Here is a 9,508-nt window from a genome sequence, read left to right as displayed (position 1 = left end):
GAGTGGTTCGGTTTCGGGAACGGTCGACCAAAATCCAACCAGAAAAGGCATGCTCGTTAGCATTCACTTGACTTGGCCGGGACTTGGCTCCATTTCTTTAGGTCCTAGCAGTGTTTTGGTTTGCCCATTCCTCGCATTTGTAGTTCATTATATGTGCGAGGGTTTTCGGGGGGCCGATTTTCAAGTTTCGGGATGAAAAATGGTTTAAGGAACTTGAATTCCATCCGCGCTTAAAAATAATATTTCAACAATTAAAATTTATGAAAGAATGTAAAAAATTTTAAAAACTTGTTGATGTATTTAGTTTATAAATAAATTATAAATAGTCAAAAAATTCTGAATGTAAATCTTAAAACTTTTGAAAAATTTTAGATTTAATTTTACTTATTTTATTTATCGTTATAATAATTGAACTTATTTTAATTGTTCATTAATTTTATGCTTACTTTAGAATTAATGTTTAATTTAATTTTTTAAACCTCTAGTTAAGAAATAAAAAAAATGAATAAGTTTAAGTTTAAGTGCTACATTTAAATGCACAAATATATTGTAAAGATAAACTTTTTTTTATCCGCTTTCAACATATCAATTAATAAAATTTATCAGTAACCATAGATTAACACTGTGTACTTATTAAACCATTAACATGTCCAATAAATCGTTTTTTTATTAAATGGTTAAAGCATTGGCATTATAGCCGTTTTTTATTCAAAGCATTCGGCTGGTGTGTTGTGAAGTAAACAAATTCCTAGTTGTTATATTTTTCCCGTTTTTTCGGTTTGTGTTTGGTGATACTCGAGTGGCTCTTGTAGCACGCGCGCCATTTTTCAGGCCAAATAACGAGGCAAATTTGGGTAAACGATAGGTTGGGTGGAGAAGGGGGGCGCCTTTGTGCCTTTGGGCACAAAGAATTGTGGCAGCCGCGGATCCGCTGGAAAATCAGAAATCCATCTCAATGGGCGGCTGATGGAAGGATTTTCCGACTACGGCAATGGCAACCGAAAATGTTCACGTTTTCGGATTTTTCCATATGCGGAATTGATGCACGCTGATTGATTGACAATAAGCGTAAACTGCCAGCTAAGACAAATGCGACGGGTGGCTGAGTGGTTGACTCCACCACTTCCCCCGCCACATGTGGGATGCAGCCGTCTGACAAATATGATTAAATCGTGCCGCGGAAATGCCAGAGGCATTTGCCTTTGATTTGAATTTTGTTCTATTTCGGATTGCTTTTCCAGCCAGCCAAATTGATTAATTGGAAGCGACACAATGACTCTTACACTTATTGCGTTGCGGGCTTTGCAGTGCTCCTGGAATCCGAATCGATGATAAATGAAGTGAAACGTGCCGTGACTGGCCGTCCGCAAAGCATTATGCAAAAGTTCTTGGCCACTGCCATTGGCCATTTCATTGGGGAAAATGATGCGTGAGCAATTTTCCAAAAAGTTGAATTAAATGGAAAATGCCATCTCGTCATTGGCCAGTCGGCATTTTCTTGAGGTTTTGCCTTTTGTCTTTTCAATTAAATCGAATAATGCCAATCGAAGCGTGTTGCATAAATTTTGATTACGTGAACTTTTCGGGAGCAAGGAACTTTGGTAAAGAATTTTTATGAAAAATGTTATGTAAGTGAGATGATATTGCTGTGAAGGCAAGTGGGGACTTAGGTAAGGAATAGAAAATATTTAAAACGTTTTAGATGTGTTATAATTAAACAATTTTTTGGGATGGAATATTTAGAAATTATAAATTGGTTTCAGCTTAGGCGTACAAATTATTATTGCTATTATTAAAGCTATAAACCAAACTAGAAAGAGATGAAAAAAGTTTATTCTCTGTTACAGCTTAAAATTATCAACAGATCCTCCTATTTTACGTTATTTGTCACCCGATTGTCACTTATTAAATCTTGCGCAAACATGAGGCAACAGTACAATTACATTACAGAGCTGGACCCAGTTTTTCCAGAAACCCTAATCTGTCTTTGAGCATTTCGTTGAGTGCTTAGCCACCCACGGGGCGTATGCGTAATGCACTGTTGGCAGCGGCTAAACTCCGTCGCTGCTTCCCGCACTAATTGCTTTAAGCACATAATTATACAGTCATCCAGCACATGACAAAACACACAAACACACACACAAAAATATCAACAAACACACACACACGCTGAGATGCACACACGGCGTATGCGTAATATGCTAATTTATCATACTTTTTATGCCACTGCCCCCTTTCCCCGACCCACAACTTTATGGCAGGGCGAAACATGAAAAATGCAAAAATGTAAAACAGTCGCCGACCCCGGCACCTATGCGTGGCTATAAATTTGCCTGTTTCACCCGAGTCTCGGGGCTCGAGTCCCTTTTTTTCGGCATCCCGCTCCTCGTTCTTCTCACTTTGCTACACTGGAACAAAAGACAGCTACATGGCCCCCACTCATAACGACACATACATACGTGCAGGAAAAAAATAAAAATTGCTGAAACGAAACCTCGTTTTGGACTCTTGAGTTGAAAATTTGAAAATTAAATGAAGTCAGTGACTGTGTCAGTGACGGAAATGAGTTTGTCTCCTCACCAAGGACCTCGCCTCCCCTACCCTCCCCTCCTCCTCCTCCCCCGAAAATACACACAAAACAGTTAACGTTGCATGAAGTCGGCACTCGGAGTATTTATGACTTTTGAAGTTGTATGTTGAATGAATTCATTAGCATTTGGCATTTGCATGGACAGACAGATAGAGACGGAGGCCAAGGCACACATTCAAAGGGGAAAGGGAAGGGGAGGAAGGGCACCCGCCTCCACCAGCATCTCCTCCAGAACTCCCATCAATCATCAACTAAAATGTTGAACGATAAATTCATCGAGTTCAATAGGCAGTCGGTCAGATGAGAGCCGGTTATATGTGTTCGGCAGCAAACTAACTGCTCAAGTGTTGCAGTTGATTGACCAAATTGAATTATGCTTTGTGGCTGCAACTCTGACTTGTGCTCTCGCATTCTGATGGCTTCGATTCCAATGGTTCCGATTTAGAGGCGAGCCGGAACAATCAGTTTTGAAATTCCTATACAAGAGTAATGTGAAATTTTGGATTGGTTATTAAAAGTAACGGGGATGCCGAAAAAATCTGTTCAACCTTTCGAAAAAGTATAAATGTAGAAGAAATTTTTCAAATCGAACCATTGATTAAAGAGTTATGAGCAAATAATAGAATTCAAGCAGCTTGCATATCTCCATCTCCCTCGCACAGCAGAGTAACGGGTATCTGATAGTCGACGTACTCAACTATAGCGTTCTCTCTTGTTTTACTACTATAAATATTTTGGCTTCTTGTAATGGAAAGATAAAATTCCCCTTGGTACATTTTTATAATCACTTTCCCTGTTTTGGTATAATAATTTCCGTTGTCACTGCAAATTTCAAATTTTCTCTTAATTGTTTAAGCAGGGATATCAATTTGTTTTGCATTAACCGTGACAAATTTATTTACAAGTGCTTCCTTTGTTGCCTTGCTGATGTAATCAAATTAAAAGTTCCGTTCAAAAATCCTTCGAACTGAAGGCAAAGCATGCTTAAAAATTCCTTGAACTTTTTGCGACATTTTGGAACACCAAGAAGGCCAAGAAGGAAATTAATACGCCTGAATGCTTGGCTAATAAACAAACGACATTTTCCGCAATTTTTGTCTGTTGAAAATTTGAACAAAATGTACAAATTGTTTGATGCTATTTGCCTTTTGAATCTGATTCTGCCCGGCACTTGCCCTCTCTTTCATCGGATGCTATCCGTCTCTATCTCCCACTCTTTTTCCAGGGGACAGCCGACAGGGGTCTATTTACTGGCGACTTTATGCTCGGTATTTACTTTCGCACAAACAAACGCAATTTGCTTTTATTGAGTGCAAATATTTGTTTAATATTTTGCAATTTAATTTACAGCCATTCACAGGCCGGAGTCAGTTTGACTCACTTTGGTTAAATATTATATCATTTCATTCCGTTTTATTCCGGTTCGTTTGGCCATTGCGCACGCATTTTAAATGTATTTTTTCTGAGCGAACAAAATAATTTCATGTATTTCTTTATTTGCTTAATAGATCGGATGGCTTTGATGCATTTTTAATCAGTCAGCACTCGAATTTGTTGCGCATTTTTGTTCTGACTTTTGGTTGAAGTGTTGACTGATTCAGAGAAGTAGCATTTATTTTCTTTTAAATACTTCTTAATAAACAAACAACTTATTTAGGTGAAATATTTTGTTGTGGAAATAAAAGTATTTAAAATTTGAATTCAAGAAGTTCGTAAACTCCTGCCCAGACTTGTCTAGTATCTTCAAGTCTAATTTGAATAAAGTCTAAAAGTCTGTCTTACATTTAAAGTGCAAAATTACCAAATATTATGGAAATGCTCCACCTTGCACAACTACTTGCATATCAAAGTTAAATTTGAATAACATGAGCGGAGAAATGTCTTGCCTACTTTTTGGGGAAATTAGTTAAGCACCTTTCGCGCATAATTAACCCCTCAAAATTGAAAGTTTCTTTGTGTTATGCTCCTGCTTGAGTTATCAACACTTTTCAGGATGCTTCTCAACACTGCTTAGCTATTCAAGAGCACCTTTCAGCTGCTGCCGCCCATAATTAAACATTTCCGCATCCTCAGCCGCCGAGCGAGTCGCTAAGCCGATTCAACCGCAGCTGCTTCAGCCGCTGTATAGTACTGTACTGCCGCTGCTCCAGCTCTTGATCCTGCTCCCACGGCTCCTTGTGCTCCTTGGGCTCCTGAAACTAAGCCCAAACTCAGCTCGGGTTGCTCAACAGCCGCGTCACATTTTGCTAATTGCCAAGCGGCAGCAGCGGCACAAACTTCGACAAGGACACGACAACTTTGCGCCCTCTCTTTCTTCTGCTTTCGCCACTTTATGTCCCAAGAGCACTGAGAAAAAACAACACTAAAGACTAGACAAGGAGTCAGCAATTGTGCTTCCCTTATCAGTTTTTTAATATTAATTCTTTTAAAAAAAAATTTAATCATTAACTACAAATATTATTTTATTTGCAGTATATAATTAAAGGTAGATATTTAAAAATATTAGAGGGATTTTAAAGATTATCTTTTATATGTTAATATGAATTGCACGGATATATTCTTTTTTCTTTCATTTTGTTTTTAGATATTTATTTGACAAAACTATTAAAATGATTTATAGGACAGTGGTTTTAAAGTTTTTTTTAAATCTCTGATCACATTGTTTTCTTTAGAAAACCCAATTTTCAAATATTTTTTCCTGTGTTCTACCTTTAAATTAATGAAATCATAACGCAGCCTTGCTGCTCTTGGCTGGGGGAAAACTGTTTTCAGGTTGCCCTTACAATTTAATTGCTAATTTTTTCTATTTTCGCTGCTGCTTCCCCTCACCTTGAGCCGTGCTTGATTGCTGTTTTTGTGTAAGGGCAGCGAATAGCAGAAGGGGGTGCATATTTTTAAATTCCATTAGCTTGGGGCGCTGCTCGTGTCGGGTAAATTCAATTTGCATTAGCTGGCAGCGCTCTGAGCGGAGCCTCTGCCCGATATCCAGATGAAGTTTGCTGGCCTTGAAGGACCCTGCTCCCCTTTCCCTGCAGACGTGCCACAAGTTGCATATGTGCAGGCTGATGCAGTTGCAGTTGCACTCGATTAGGCTCAACTGGGCACAAATCTAGCTAATTGCCGAGCTTTGCCTGAGCGCCACAATTGCTTATTACACGGAAAACTAACTCACAAATCCCAGCCAGCACTAACCCCTCGACCTCGTTCCTCTGTCCGCCTCTCCCTTATGCGACACCCCTTTACGTCATTGTCAATTTGCCGGGTGGCGACTTCATGGCTCGGAAAGGCATTGCCACACTGAAAAAAAAACATAGGAATATAATTTATATTTTAAATATAAATAATATGAGTTTTTCGATTAATTTAATTACTCTCAATGCTTCCACCAATATGATTTAAATTTTCCTTACGAATTATAGTTTCGTTACAGGCGGGTTTCTATAATTTGCAAAAAAAAAAATACAGTTTATTTGGATTTTTTTCTGTGCCCAAGGTAACAGCTGTTTTTGTTGCAGTACCAGTACCAGTAGAAATTGCCATTCCGGCACTCGACCAGAGGCATTTTGATTGCATTAAGCGGGTGCCTGGGATAAAGGCAAAAAATACTGCCATGTAAAAGGGAGTGGAAATCCAAGGGACCTGCTTGGTTATCACGGTGGGCCATTTATACTCTATGAAAAGCCATTTAAAGGAGCTGAGCCTTAGTCCTCCATCTCCTTTCAGACTAGCTGCCCTTAATCAGCTTCGTTTTATCTACTCAGTTGCAATAAGATATTATAAGGAGTTTGTTTGGTGACTAAGAGATTCAAGTGATTGGAAAATCGCAAACTTAAGGGCTTAAAGAAATTAAAGTATTTACAATTTAATTTATATTAATAGTTAATTTATATTTATTATACAACTTTTATAAAATGTTGACAAAGAAGCTCTTAAGTTATACGTGAAACCCTTATCCAATGCGAGTTATCCAGTTAATAAAAGTGGAATTAAGCCGTTTCAGTCCGAAACGTGCTGCCACATGGTAATGAAATTAACTTTATACCAAATGAAATTGTCAAGGATTGTTACAGATCCCAGGGAAAACCATCGTCACAGGGCAGAGTTATACACTGTAAGTGTAAATGGTTATTTTTTAAATATTCCCCGCAACCAACGGAAATCAGGCAGAGGCAAAAAATCAGTTAATTAATTAAGTATATTTACACACAACACACAAAAGAGAGACTGGCAAATATAAGGGGAGTGGGAAAGTGGGAGGCGGAGCCATTGGCATTGCCTTTTACACTTTTCCCTTTGCGCTTTGTTGTTGTGCCCTCATCCCTTTTTTCGCTTTTTTGTATTTTTTATTCAGAAGCAACAATTGAGGTTAAGTGATTGTTGAGCGTGTAAGTGGCGCTCGTTAGCCGCTGACAAGACGTGTTCATCAGCATGTGGCCCACACCGACTGCCACTCACACACACAGGCACAGCGCAGTCAAACAGACTCGCACACAGACGCATTCGTCAGCCGGAGAGCCAAAGGATATTCCTGAAGTCGACAAACGACTGGCAGTTAGAGTTGAAAAAAAAAGATGCAAAAGGGCGAAAGCGACCGCCATTTAAATCGGTAATTTTTCATTTGACATCCCGAAAAGCTGAAAACGTTTTACTTCTTTCCCCCCTTTTTATCTTGCACTTTCGGACCACAGGTAACATTCACCTGACCAATCGCCCGAAATGTTGGGCAATTAATTAGCACCTCGGTGGTCCTCTACCTTTCCTCACCCCTTTCAGGGAAATTAATTTAACAGCCTCCTTTGTGGAGAATTTTGAAGAGCTTCGGTACTGCGATCGTTCAAAGCTAAATTCGGAATTTTATGGGATATATTTTAGAGAATTCTGTTGAAAATAAGGTAGTAAATTCCATAGCAATAATAAATAGCAATAATAAATTTGGTTTAGAGATGTTTCTGTAGAGAACTCAATTGTAAATTCCGCCGATGTGATTTATTGCAAATTCTAGAGAATATCGAATTCGGTTGAGAACTGTTAAGAAATTGTAAAAGAAATTATGAATCCTTTAAAACTAAGCTTAGTTTAAGTATGGAACAACATTTATTTTACTCTCTTACCCAATTTATTAACAGAGTATGTTGACGATAGCGGTTCTACTTGTTCTTTTTTGTTCTTCCTTACATTAAGTTTATCTCGTTTAGGTGCTTCAGCTGTAGATAATTCATCACATGAACTCATTCTCAACCCATTTCGCAAACTGTCAATCTCGGCAGCACAAACACCTTCACCTCGCCTGCTCCTCCACCTGTCTTCCACTGCATGCATGGCAGTGTGTATGGAATATAATATAGAATATGTTGAATTCTAAAGTATTACATTTAAAAACTTAATCAAAAAGAAATAACTGTAAGTAAGTTATTTCTTTAAAAAAAAACGTATATATATTTTAGCTCTACGCTTAATTTTCTAACGCACTAAAGGAGAAGTTTACAACCATTCTGAATCGAGTTTATGGATCTAAAAGATATATTATTTTGAGGTATTACATTTAAGTGGGACCATGAACTTGGGTAATGTCTGATCTCGGACTGCTCTTTGTTTGATAAATATGAAAGAGCATCTATGGTTCACCCAAGACCACACAATTATTTTCCTAAGAGGACGTGGAATCCCACTTGGCATTCAGTTAGGCGCCTGAAGAGGGCTCGTACCGGCGTTCTAGGAATCCAGTGCCAAAGTTGCCAATTGACAATGCATAAACAGCATTTGGTTCAAGATTAATGCATTTTTTGCGCAGCAGCAAATTGGCGAATGGCCGGACTATCTCATCAATATTTCTATCGCAATCTCTGACTTTGGTGGCGTGCTGCCACAGCGCCCCCTCTTTCTGACCCCTCTACCCGTCCTGCTCTGGGTCAGGCAATAGCAACAGATATGACTTGAAAAGCTAAGTACCAAGTAAACAGTTTGTTGCTACTTGAGTTTTGACACAATTTGAGGACTGCAAGTCGTTCGGCAAAAGGCGACTTTGAAATTCCCTATACCTAAATTGTAGTGTTTAATGAAATACAACTAGATGCCAGTCCCATATTTACTGTATTTATAGCGAATCGTATACAAATTTAAATTCTTTTTGTCCTCTTCATAATATAGTAATTCATGAAACCTAATAAAAGTGGCTAATTGATCAAATTGCGTGCTTCATAGTGTCTACAATCGTAATGTTTATCTACAGAGGTATGTCGAGTTACTTCAGATTGGATTGGCTGGGGAACAATGTTTACCCAGATTGTTCCTATTGTGTCTGCTATATTATGATGGTCCGCGAGTAGTGGAAGTATGTGAAGGTTTTGTATTTGTCTGCTTAGGGCTATGAAAACAAACGGATTGCAATCGTAACGCCGTAGGTCATACTGTCTGCCACATTGTCTTGAATTTTCCAGAAGCTATTGTCGGCTAACATTCTTAACGGAAAAGTTTTGAACATATATCTATGTCTTCCAGTTCTCTTCTGCTGAATTTCTTTAAATATATGTTTGAAACACAAATCAAGTAGAGGTTATCTAAAGATCAGAATTAACTTTAAGACACAACATTTCGGTTTGAGCTTCGACCCCTTAATGTGCAATTCCCACAGAAATTTCCTACCGAATATGTATACGTCTATTCCGAATTCCAATTTGATAACCCCCCGTGAGCCCAATTATGAATCGTCGACATACGCCCCTCGGAAACAGCATCCTCAACGGCCACATTTTAATTTTAGATCGCCCACTTTTGTAGTTCATACGTTCCATACGTCATTTGCGATTACTTTGAGCGGTATACACATATATAAAATGTGAAGAGCCGTAAATTCTGGTGTCTAGAGCAATGTCCAAATAGTTCGATTCGCAGCAGACGCATGGGGAAATTAAATAGACG

This window comes from Drosophila takahashii, chromosome 3L, assembly GCF_030179915.1.
Source record: "Drosophila takahashii strain IR98-3 E-12201 chromosome 3L, DtakHiC1v2, whole genome shotgun sequence".
Taxonomy (NCBI): Eukaryota; Metazoa; Arthropoda; class Insecta; order Diptera; family Drosophilidae; genus Drosophila; species Drosophila takahashii.
The sequence above is the reverse complement of the archived record's forward strand: the minus strand, read 5'-3'. Positions refer to the sequence as shown.